We start from the raw sequence: 10653 nt of genomic DNA, 5'->3' as shown, positions 1-10653 counted from the left end.
CGTACCACCTCGTCCTATCATCCGCAGACCAACGGCCTCACCGAGCGATTTAACCGCACCCTCGAGGACATGCTCTCTATGTATGTCGCATCCAAACACTCGAATTGGGATCTCATCATCCCTTATGTGACTTTCGCCTACAACACCGCCCAGCAGTCCACTACTGGGTTCTCTCCCTTCTTTCTTCTTTACGGCCGTCATCGATCTGCTACAATAGACACCATTCTGCCTTACCAACCTGACGCCTCCGAATATACCTCTGTTTCCGGAGCCGCGCAACACGCAGAAGGTTGTCGCCAAATCGCCCGGTCACTCACAACTGACGCCCAGTATTGCCAAAACTTCCGCCACGACAACGCTCACACCACATCGCACTTCTCTCCTGGTGCGCTTGTGTGGCTCTGGATACCATCAAGTACTCCTGGACTCTCCTCGAAATTTCTCTCCAGGTATCACAGCCCCTACCGTGTCCTGGAGCGCACATCTCCAGTTAATTACGTCGTCGAACCCCTCACGCCATCTCCTGATCTCCGCCCCCGCGGCCGGGAGACATTTCACATCTAGCGTCTTTTAGCCTTACTACAACCCATCCATATTGCAGTCGCCGTAAGTCGCCAGGACGGCTCCTCTTCGCCCCGGGGGTGATTGTGAAGAAGATGATGACCCAGACAAAGCAGATGACTCGTGAAAACGAAGAATACGGCCTTGTGCGTCAGCCGTATTGCTATCGCCACGTGTGTCCGTGCCCGACCTGGTTGCCCTCGGATTGTTCTCGCCGCTGCTCTCTTCCTTCCAGCTCTTTTAAATAAACCCCCGCCTTACAAATTATTCACCTTTATGATGCAGACGAGTTTAAAGTTTGTGGATGATGTTTTGTACGGTTTTGTTTTCCTTTTTTGTCAGATGTTTAATGTTTGACCTCATGTTTCCTCGGTGCGCGTTTTATGTGCCGCCATGTGTCGCTGCGTAAAGTGCCTTTGGTGACTTCGCCGGCATCTAACTTGTCAATTTATCACATGAACATTAGTGTTTGTGAATCAACGGCGTTCGTTTGCTTCTCACCTGAAATTCGTGTTGTATGCACCGCCGGCAGTTTTTTCTGCGAAAAAACATTTCCGAAGGAGGGCTTATGTGAGGTGTACAACAAATTCTCAGGGGATTTTTGAGTGAGGTACGTGCGTCTACAGCGGTGCGCTGGACAGCGGAGCGCTGCACTTGCCAGATCAGCGTTGCTCCTGTGCGCATGCGAATGGTGTGTGCGAGGCGACGGCGACAGGGAGCGTGGCGATCACGTGGAGCGGTGAGCTGACGTGTTAGAAAACTGAGGTGTGCAGGGAGACAGCGCAGCGCAGGTCGTGTCATTCAAGTGTGGAGGTGACAGCCGTTCGACGGTGGGTGCGTGCTGCCGTCGACCTCCCTTGGATCTCCGACGCAAACTTCCTGGGTTTCTTGCAAGCGTGCAGGTGGCAGCCGATGGATTGATGGTTCGTGCTGCCGAAAGGCACCTTTGGATATCCTGCTTTAAGCCTATGGCGTTTCGGGACGTAGTCGACGGGCCTCGGCTACGGTTGCTCTTTCTGCTGCATCCAAGTTCTTCGGGCTGTTGACGGGAATCCACCGGCGTCTCCCTGTCTTCCTCTTTGCTCCTACCACCACCTGGCTCCCTTCCACCGCTTTCTTCAACGTAGCGCCAGCGACGCGTCGCACTAGAACCACCCGCGTCCGGCCTGTCTGCAAGACGTCGCCGCTTCACGTGGGACGCTCAGTACCTGGTGAACACTTTCCTTTACTCTGTTGTACGCGTGTTGAGTGTGTGTGTTTTTGGTGTTTTTCTTTATTATTGACACTTTTTTAACTCTAAATACGGTTTCGTTTTCTTTTGTTTGGTTTCTTTGTTCTCTTCTTTTGTTCGAACATGCACGCGATAGCGTTGCCCTTCGGAAAGTCGGGACGCATTACCAATTTGCGTCAGCAAGAACAGAGCTACCAATTATACCATGGCATTGATGTGCACTGCAGTGGCCACGCCTTTACCCTGACGAACACGCCCAATACGACTAGTGGGTTCATACCGGTGTTTCTCTCACCACGCCTTGCGTAGGCAGTGGGTACCAGCTTCAATATCCCGCTCCGTTTTCCTCTTGACACGGGAAGCCAGCGGACTTTTATTTGCCGTGACGTGGCACGTTCTTAGAAGTTGTAAGTTGAAGGGATCGAAACCCTGAACATTTTCACCTTCGTTCGCTCTCGCTATCCGACAGCCCTCATCTCTCACAGAGTCACCGTGACCCTCAGGAGCCGCCATACGTTTGGAACATTTCAGTTGCTTCCTTGTAAATCCCGGAAATACGATCGGTGGCAACTCCCGCCCTCAGCACTGACATCATCGCCATGATGACATTACGGAGCATTGCAGTGGTGGATGCCTCTCTGGGAAGCACTGTCACGAATAACGTGTGTTCGGAGCCGACTCCTACGGGACGGTAGTGACAAGGAGCTTCTGCAAGCTAACTCCCGATCTCACTGCCAAAGAAACTCCCTTTAGATGGACGGGTCAAGGTGTCCATGCTGTTAGTCATCAACGGCAGCTTTCCCATTAGAGCTCCACTGTACTCTTCTTTATTGCAGAGGAAGCGTCTGCAGACGACCCTGCCAGCCTGGCTAGAGCCGATATGTGGCGCCTCGAAGCCATAGGCATTAGCGATGCTGCTGAATCCGCGCAGCACATAATGTCAGATCTCGCGATGGAGCAGCTTGAAGACAGCGCTCGGAAATGGCGCTATAAGTATAAAGTACCTCTCCTCATTCAGCCACGTGGCATTCACCGGTGTTGTGATATATCTGGTCTCGCAGAGAAGGTGCTCACAGAACTTCGTCGCTTTCGCAGCCAGCCGCACACGTTGTCCGAGTATGATCGTACCATGAGAGCTTATTTTGACAACGGTGACGCTGAACATGTCGAAGGGGACAACTGCCCGAGAAGAAACAGTTATTATATTCCGCGGCAACGCGCAATGCGTCGCGATGCTGTCACCACAAAGCAGCGGGTTGTCTTCGACGCCTTTTGTCATGTTGTACATCAGCCATCTCTGAACAATGCGCTTCCGAAGGGCCCCACGCGCAATGTCAACCTTCTGTGGCTTCTTCTCGTGTTTGGATGTCACCCAATCGTCCTGGTGACTGACATCAGGAAGGAATACTTGCAGATAATATTATGGAAGCAGAATAAAGGCGTCTTGCGATTCCAGGGTCTACCGCCTACCGACCGAGCAGGAAACAAACCCATCCATCGTCAAATGACCAATGACGAGCAATTAACGCTCCTTCTGCACGCTGCAATCTATCATCATTAGCGTACACTACGGAGCAAGTAAAAGAGACTGTGGCCAGCATCAGTGACGCATTCTACGAAGATGACTTGGTTGTCGGCCCAGGCAACATCATCAGCGCTCACAAGCTTTACAAGGAGGCTGAGATCATCATGGCTGATGCTGATATGCCACTGTGGAAAAGGCTTCGAACATTTAATCACTTAGAGATGAGTTCTTGCGACATAAAATTGCACTGGAAGGTGACGACGACAACCAAATCAATATAAAGATCCTGGGGCTAACCTAGAACTTAGCTAGCCACACAGCATGCATCTGTAGTTAGCACGGCCATTCATTTGTCTCGTCAAAGCCTGCTACCAAAAGCACTCTTCTTCAGTCTTTCTCAAGGCTTTACTATGCGCTAGGTTCCCAGACCCTTTTCAGCGTTCGAACAAAGGTGATTTTACAATACTTGTGCAAATTGCATCACCCCTGGAACATCCGCTGTGCAAAGACCAGCTAAGGGCTTGGAACTCCTGGTGCAGTTAGATTCCCGGTTATCTCACGTGTTCCTCCCCGGAATGTCTCCGCTCCGTAAGTGTGTGATAAATACTCTTCTGTGAAGTATATCTCCTCTCAAACAAGTACCAGGAGCGCCTACTTCCGTTACCATGTCTGCATGTCAGACGCTTATACAGCATGCATCTCCTTACCAGCATAGGGCATATGGCACCGTTAAAAACAACTATAAAAACAGACGGCAATTGACGTACTTGGCGGCAACCTAGACAAGCAGGCCCCACTTACTTCGTCTCATTCTTGCTTGGCAAGCATGCTACTTGCCTCCCGCTGCAGTTAGGTTCAGTGGGACAGTCATCCACAAAAGCATAGCTTAAAAAGTGCGCCCTCCATCGACAGGCCTTCACCCCACCATCTATGGACTCGATGGCGGCGTAACTACTTGACACTTTTGTTTGCCGCTCATCCGTCCTGTGCTCCGACTCAACTCCAGGTCGGGGAATTCGTCCTCGCTCAAAATGACCACATGCCACCAGTGTTTTTGCAGCATTTTTAGTTTATAATTGCATCACAGTCTGTAGAGTCCCCTTTCTCTGATGCAAAAAACTGTTTTTCAACATACCGAATAGAACTATTTTAAAAGGACCAAAACAACAAGAATGAAACCAAAACTCGGTTTTATTCAAAACATTGCCTCGTTACATAGGAACCTATGACTTTACGGATACTGTCCGAAAACTAATTGGATAAACTGGCGAAGGTATGCAACAGCTTTGGTCATTATTTTCTTAACTAACCAAAATCAAGCATAAAGTTATATCGTTGGTCAAATGCAGAGCGACTATCAACAAGCATGCCAAACTGTGACTCCACACTCGCAAGGTTGCCCGTTGAAATCGCCCCGATTGAAGCCACGAAATTGAACGTGTTAAAAGTTATTTTCGCGTCACCAACACTTCGCCCGATTTACAAAATTGGGCACAAATGACCAGGAAACTGCCGTTAGCTATCCTTGAAAGTTTGAGTAACATTTGTGGGAGTACAAACAAACGCTTGAGTTGCACTTTAAGGCGTCCGCACCAAGCAGAGAACGGTGTTTCTCAGGTGTAGGAACAGGAGCCGGTTGAGGCCGAAGGAGTTTTCAATTTGGTGTCAGGCTCTATTTTGATACAGCGTGCGCTGACAGTCATAAATTTTGTTCCATTTATGCTTGGCGAGCAGAGCCGAAGGAGTTCACAAAATTCGTTGCCGGTTATTTTTTCATTCAGCGTGCGTTCACAGTCTTAAAAATTTCGTTCCATTTATGCTTGTCAAGCGAAGCGCAGTGTTCTCTGACCTGCTGTATGAATTCGGTGACACGATCGGCAAAGTGAGTATTATTGGTCTGGATGCGAAGGGTGCGCTAGCGTCGTTGCCTCCTATTTCAGATCCGGACGAGGTATGTGTCCGGGTTGTCCAGTTGGGCTGACGTGGAAGCTTCCTGCGGCGTGGCTTGTTCGCGGGCCTGTTTGCGTGCTTCTGTCAAGTTGTGAAGATCCCCTTGCATATGAAAGGGGCCACGCAATGTGCGGAAAGAATACCAGTTTGTGTTGGATATTGTACGTTTACGCATGCGCACACAGCTAGGGACCGTGATTTGAATAATGCAATGGCCTCTAAGCAGTCTTTCATGTGTAACCTCACAGGTGACATCTCGCGGCCCCGGCCAACCATTACGTGTGGCATGGTCGCCTGTTGCTGCCAATTGCCATGCCTAGTGATTGAATCGAGGGTATTGTAAACCTTTAAGTTACGTTTTGCCTGTCGTTGAGAACGCGCCTGTCGGGCGCGTCCGTTGGCTCCCTCCGGACGAGTGAAAGGAGCGGTGTGTTTGTGTGGACGTTCGCGCGGCTCGGACTATGGATGGGTGATACCCCAGAGCGGCGTGAAGGGGGGCCGGAAGCTGGCGCCAGGCGGACGGCGAAGGCCCGAAGATGAACGGCAGCCACAAGGACGCCGCGGTTATGTACGTGTACGCGCGGGCGATCCGGCGCGCCCACGAAAAGGCCGCGTGCACTGACCGAGGTGGCGTGAGTTGGCGCCTGGTACGCGGTTGACGGCCGAGGCTAGATGGTGGCCTCTGCGAAGTACGCCGGAGAAGTTTGTCACCCTATAAGAGCAAGGTCTGCGCCTGGTAGAGACGGCGCCTCCTTAATGGCCGTCGGATTACGGGAACCAGGGAAGATGCCTTCACAAGAAGTCGACCGATGGGAGCAGCGTGGAAGCAAGGACGAGAGAGAGCAAGCTGGAAAGAAGGACCGGGAAGAGAGGAAAGACGACCGAGAAGAACAAGACAGACGGGTGGTGGATGCCGAGACGAGAGGCCGCATCCCGACGGCCGAGTTATGTCTCCGCAGCAAAGTTGGCTCAAAGGTGTAAATAACGTAAATAAATTCTCCTGTATTGCTCATTCTGTGGTGATCCGGCTTCTTCCTGAGAAGTGTGGAAGAGTTAGCAAGAACCTGTCTGACTGCGCCGATGTCGGCAGGTGCGCGGATAACCACAAGTAAGGTGCGGAGCATTCAAATCCCCACCTATAAGAAGCGGGGAGCCATGATGCAACCTTGAGCTAAAGTGAATGAGTGGCTTGAAGAGTGTGTACTCTGTAGGGTGATTAATAAAATATTGAAGCGCCAAAGGACGAGACGATAAGTAAGGCAGATCGTACAAGCAGTGCGGTTACAGTGCGGTTACAAGCAGATGACATCGATGGCCACAAATTGAAGGTCCTGACGAAGGTAAGTGCTAAGCAATGGTGCGCAGTCGCTGTCATGAGAAGCACGTAGGGCCCGGAATCCAGGGATACCATTACGAGCACGTAATTCCTTGATGAGAACGATGTGTGGTGGCGGGGGTTAAGTCATCAGCCAGTGAATACAGAGGATTAAATTGGTATTGATGTTTTTGCGGTTCCACTGTAGTGTGTCTATGTTATTGTTTACAGCCGTGTCTAAGCTAGTTAGCACACTTCTTGGGTAGGGAAAAAGAGGATGGAGCAGATGTTTCAGTGGATATAGATAGACGAGAACGTTTGAAAGTTTGAGCTAGGAATTTCATGCGCTCTCATCATGCAGGTGGTTACTGAGAAGATTACGCATGAGATCGAACGCTGGGCGAATCGCTGCTATTTTTTCGGCAAAGAACCAAATTAGGGAGTCATTTCGATCGATAATGTGTTTAATTTAACTGTCATCTGTGATATTGGCTTGGGTTGAGAGATGCGTAAGAGGAATGTGTTAGGGGAAGCATAGGAGGTGGCAGGCCCAGCTTACCCGGTGGTGGCAGCGTCGCTGGTGTTAGGAGCGTACGTTGGGTAACTGACTGCTCCTGGACATCTGGATGCCAGGGACTGGGCTGGGGTTGTCTTGAAGTCTTCTGTTTGGCCGAGGCCAGTGGAGAGAAGTCACCACGACTTAGAGGATGATGGGGTTGCGAGTGCTTCTTGTTTGGTTCACCAGACGACAATCACTGAACAGTCGATATTTGCTTTGTATTGAACGATCGGGAATTTGGCGGCTTCTTCTGTTCTTACTCTGACGCCTCCAGCTTTTTCCTGATATTAATCCTTGGGACAAATGAGGGTTTATGGCTCTTTTGGTTGTGCTATTTTTGTACAGGACGGGTCTGGTAGAATGTGGGATGGGTTCAACCGCAGTGGAAAAAATCGGCGGAACAACGGTGCTTTACATCTTGTTTGATAAGCTGTGTTGAGCAGGTGCGCCAGCGTTGAAATGTAGGATGGTGAGGGCAGTTGAGCACGCGATGTTCACATTTGCGGCACCTATAGCAGCTCAGGGCATTGGGTCTCTGAGGCTTGCACCTGTACATGCCACGGTCGAAAAGGTTGTGTGTGTGTAGGTGGGTGCCCTCGCACATTATTAACACCGGCTCTGTGTCACTCATCATGCGAGCGGACAGGATCGTTGGATGCCACGATTCAAGGCTTTCTAAACGTCGCGCGCCGAAAAGAGCCTTCCTATCGCGTGAAATATGCAGCAACACGAAATCCCGCGGGCCGGCACGCAAACTTCGACGATGTGTCATGAGCAGAGAACGTGGTATATGCAGCTACTCCTTGGGCAATTATTTCGTTGAAGGCCTTTAGGAGAATGACATTCTTACAGAACAAAATTTGAAGGGTCGGGGCATATTCCTCATATGGCGCCAAATTTGCTGTGGAAGCTGTGGCTTGAAGGAATTCGTATGGTCTCACTTGTGCGATGTTCAGTGCGTCTGACGCCGTTGTGACCATGGTCTTCAGCGTTACGAAAGACTTCATCGGAATCTTTGGCTTCTCTTTCAACCGGGGGAGGAGGGGCGGTAAATCAGTCAGTCGTGTAAAAATAATAATAATTGGTTTTTGGGGAAAGGAAATGGCCCAGTATCTGTATGATATATCGTTGGACACCTGAACCGCACCGTAAGTGAAGGAGTAAAGGAGGGAGTGAAAGAAGAAAGGAAGAAAGAGGGGCCGTAGTGGAGGGCTCCGGAATAATTTAGACCACCTGGGGATCTTTAACGTGCACTGACATCGCACAGCACACGGGCGCCTTGGCGTTTGCCTTCATAAAAACGCAGCCGCCGCGGTCCGGTTCGAACCCGGGAACTCCAGATCAGTAGCCGAGCGCCCTAACCACTGAGCCACCGCGGCGGGTCAGTCGTGTCAAGGTCGTCTTTTGTGGTTTGAGCGCGCGCTTCCGCAGGATAACTATCGGGGGCACGTGGCGGCGGTGGCAACCACGCCGCTTCTATGTGAAGAGTTTGGGCGTGCGCTTCCGAACGATACCTATCGGGGGCACGTGGCGGCGGTGGCAACCACTCCGCTTCTATGTCAACGGAGTCCAGCTGCGTGATTAGGCTTAGTGCTGTTTGGGCATGGTTTTCACCTTTATATTTTCGGTTTTTAGCAGAAAAGCGATCAATTTCGGCAATTGAAGAGTCGGTACGCCACTGGAGACAGACCCATTTGCGTGAGATAGCCGTTTCAGGTCGGAGCGCCAATTTTGTTGTGCAAGGAAGGCAGATTCCGGAGCTTGGTGTCCCGCTGTGTTTCCAGTCAGCACCACCAGGTGTGGTCTTCCACTTTAGTGTTTCAGAGAATACGAAGCCCAGGAATTTTACTGCAAAAACTACATCTAACCTTTTGTTCCCCAGCGTCAGGCTGATGTCATTATAAAACTGCTTATTTTGAGTTCCTGAATGGTATATATTTGGTGTTTCTAAGTATCCTTGTGCTGTACGATGTCAGTGCACGATAAAGATCCCCAGGTGGTCGAAATTATTCCGGAGCCCTCTACTACGGCACCTCTTCTTCCTTTCTTCTTTTACTCCCTCCTTTATCCCTTCCCTTACGACGCGGTTCAGGTGTCCAACGATATATGACACAGATACTGCGCCATTTCCTTTCCCTCAAAACTTCTTCTTCTTCCTATTATTATCATTATTATTATTATTATTATTATTATTATTATTATTATTATTATTATTATTATTAATATTATTATTATTATTATTATTATTATTATTATTATTATTATTATTATTGTTATTGTTGTTGTTTCTAATAACATTTAGCACATTTTTTCTGCCCATTAACGCAAGTATTACAAAAATCTCTGCCGTATTTTGGTAATTATTTGGAAGTATTGCTTGCTACAACGTAGTAAGGTCGTGCGGGAACGCTACGACGCAGGCTGGTAGTGTGCTACATAAATCGTTAGCATATTACATAAATAGAAAAAAAGTGTGAAAAGTTTGGCGCAGTTGGTTGTTCATTATGGCGAAACGCTTTAAGCTTTTAAGGGCAGAAACGAAGCAAAGACAAAATAGGGTGCGCACTCTAAGTCTGTTTTGGTTCAGGCCATAAAAAGTGTAGCGCACTTCACTCTATGAGAAAGAGAAGAGGGCCTTTAAAATGCTGCCTTGCGCCACGCCAGTTAAATGTATCTGAGCTGGACAGCATGTGGTTGTGTTCCATGATCTGCTTCTTCGCATTAAGTTTGAGCTCTACACAGGTAGGTTTAATACACCTACTGTTATAATGCTTCAGTTTACGCAATAACAAGTTATGATTGTATAAATCAAATCCTTTCGAAAAATCAGCGTATATTTCAAGAAACTAAACCTTGTGCTAAGCTGCATTTATAATAATATTTTTCAATTTTTGCACTGTCACTTTCTTTAATTTTTGTCGCATCTTAAATTTGCAGTCGGAAAGGACCGGTCAGCGGCAGTAACTCGAATGCTTCGTAACCGACTCCATCTCCTCGCACCTTTCTGCGCTCCTCTCAGCTGCTATTATGGCAATTTGTGGCGTTGATTAGCGCTAGCACCCTCTCTGCCGTCCTCTCCATCGCTCCTCGCAAGGGGGAAGCCCATCAGAAGGCAACCCTTTGGCCACCGACTTTACCATCACCGGACATAGATAATTACGAGGAGTCACTAGCCTCTTGACATGGAGATCGTGCTCCGGGATTCCTTAGCTGATGACAAACCAGCGGCTGAACAGAGATGAACATTAAAAAATTGGCGAACCCTGGAATTCAGCGAAAAGCAAGCAAACTTGCTAGGCGTCTGAGCTTCGTCCATGGCAGCTAGGCTACACTCTCGCGACAACCGTTCTGTATGTACTCAAACGACCACGTGAATATGACGTGGTATCACAAGGTCTTACGACACCCCCATCGGATGTCATCAGGTGGTTTCACATCACCACGTAGGATGTTCTTACGGTCAAAGGTCAAGCCAAATGTCACCCGTTATCAATGAAAACAGTCAACTGAAG

This window comes from Amblyomma americanum, chromosome 9 (genome assembly GCF_052857255.1).
Source record: "Amblyomma americanum isolate KBUSLIRL-KWMA chromosome 9, ASM5285725v1, whole genome shotgun sequence".
In the NCBI taxonomy this organism is placed as follows: domain Eukaryota; kingdom Metazoa; phylum Arthropoda; class Arachnida; order Ixodida; family Ixodidae; genus Amblyomma; species Amblyomma americanum.
Note: the sequence above shows the minus strand (reverse complement) of the source record.